Here is a 2,060-nt window from a genome sequence, read left to right on the forward strand (position 1 = left end):
CTGTCTATCTATCTATCTATCTATCTATCTATCTATCTATCTATCTCTACCGATCTATCCACCCATCCACCCACTCACCTATCATCTATCTACTATCTATCTTGCTATTGTTGTTGTTAAGTGCTGTTAAGTCTGTTCTGAATCATAGTGACCCTGTATAGGGCTTCCAAGGAGAAGCCGGTGAGCTTGAACCACCAATCCTGTGGTTCACACTGACCTTGCAGTCCAGTGCACTAACCCTCAGCACCATACCAGGACTCCCCATCTGTCTTTATCTACCTATTTATTCTGGAGTCCTGGAGCAGTTCTGTGGGTTAATGCGCTGGACTGCAAAGTTGGTTTGATCCTCAAGGTTGGTGGTTCAAGCTCACCAGCCACTCCTCAGAAACCTGATACAGGGTTCCAATGGATCTGACCCTACTCAATGACAGTTAACAAGTGTGTCATCTGTTACAGAAGCCCACATGGAGGGCGTGAAGTAGTGCCAATGCCATGGAATCCCAGGTCTCTCTGCGGTGGCAGCAGCATTATTCTCTTAGAAAAGAAAACAATGAATGGAAATAAAAACATTGATTCAGAAGGATGTGGAGAACTTGAAGATAACTTTGACACGGATCTGGAGTGGGTAATAGATGAAAAAGACAAGAACAGTGTCAAAATATTTGAGATGGCTTCTGGGAAGGAAGAAACCATTAACCAAGAATTAAAAGAGAATGAAGGAGAGATCAAATACATCAAGTCTTTGAAGGATGAAGGATGACATTCCTTCAAGAAGAAATGACTTCATTTGAGGACCAAGTATACAACCTTTGGAGCTCATGTCAGATTCATAGTGAAAACTCTTTCCCAGAATCCCAAATGGAAAGCCAAAAAGACCTGGATGAGGAAGTAAGCAGATATATTATGGAGAATATTATACAAGCCAACAGACTTCTACAGAATCAAGAAACTGCGAATGATAAAAAGGAATGAAAACTTCATTTCAAAGACAAATTAGTTGATCTGGAAATTCCTCCAGTGGAAGAGACTGACACCTACAAAAATTGTTTTGAAAATGAAATCGGATCAAAAAATGTGCCTCAATCACGTAATGATGGAAGCTGTGAAGAAAGCAAGGAGAGGAAGATAGTAGAGAGAGACGGAAAGTTTGAGTTTCCGAATTTACAAGACATAGAAAGCCAGGACTTTTTGCCACACATTAATAGTAATTCAGAGAAAGAACCCCCTCAATTATCTCCCAGATCTTACAATTCATCTGCCAATGGCGTTATGAAAGAAGAGGCTATAGCAAAGACTATGCCATTTCTCACTCACCAACAGGAAACCACTGGCCCATGTCCCTCAGTCAGCAGCCTATGGCAAAACTCGTCCACCCTCTGCTGTCAACTCAGCTATAAGAACCCACTCTACAAATACGTGTTCAGTGACCTCAACATATTGTCTTTCCCCTAGACAGAAAGAACTGCAAAAACAGCTGGAACAAAGGAGAGAAAGACTATTGAGAATATCAACGAACAACAGAAGAAGAGAAAGAAAAGAAAAAAGGAGAGAATTACATGGCATGGTTGGAAAGAAAAGAGAGCAGATCCCAGAAATGAGGAGAATTCAGCGAGCAAAGGAAATAGAAGGAGGTTTGGTCTCCAGTAGCGGAGCATCAACAAAGTAACCTCTAAAGTAGCGCCTCTCCCTGCAGGATTCCTTCTCTGCTCTGCAAACTGCTTTCTCCAATGCAGGAAGAAATCCTCACCAGGAAAGCTGATTTTGCAAATGAATTGAAGAGGACCAGGGCAGATATGGTGAATGAAGGTGAAAGTCACTGCCAGAAGTCCACTTTCAGAAATGCATTAGGCAGGCGCCGTGTATGCATGAGTGCGCTATGCCAGACACTTTAAAAACATGATTTTGTCATTTTTATCCATGAATTGTGTGTACATTATCTACATGCGTGCACAGTTTGTGAAAAGATGACAAAGAGCATACAGTAGGTTTCTAATCAGAGTAGATTGGTGGATGATTGTGCCATTCATTGAAATAGGGAGTAGTAAAGATATTCATTGGGG

The 2,060-nt window shown here is 41.5% G+C and overlaps 1 pseudogene; it reads left to right on the forward strand.

Annotated features, from left to right (window-relative positions):
* Positions 1-550: 550 nt before the first annotated feature.
* LOC102842786 lies at positions 551-1,452 on the forward strand (annotated as a pseudogene).
* The last annotated feature ends 608 nt before the right edge of the window (positions 1,453-2,060 follow it).

The sequence above is a fragment of the Chrysochloris asiatica genome, unplaced genomic scaffold, assembly GCF_000296735.1.
Source record: "Chrysochloris asiatica unplaced genomic scaffold, ChrAsi1.0 scaffold00162, whole genome shotgun sequence".
Taxonomy (NCBI): Eukaryota; Metazoa; Chordata; class Mammalia; order Afrosoricida; family Chrysochloridae; genus Chrysochloris; species Chrysochloris asiatica.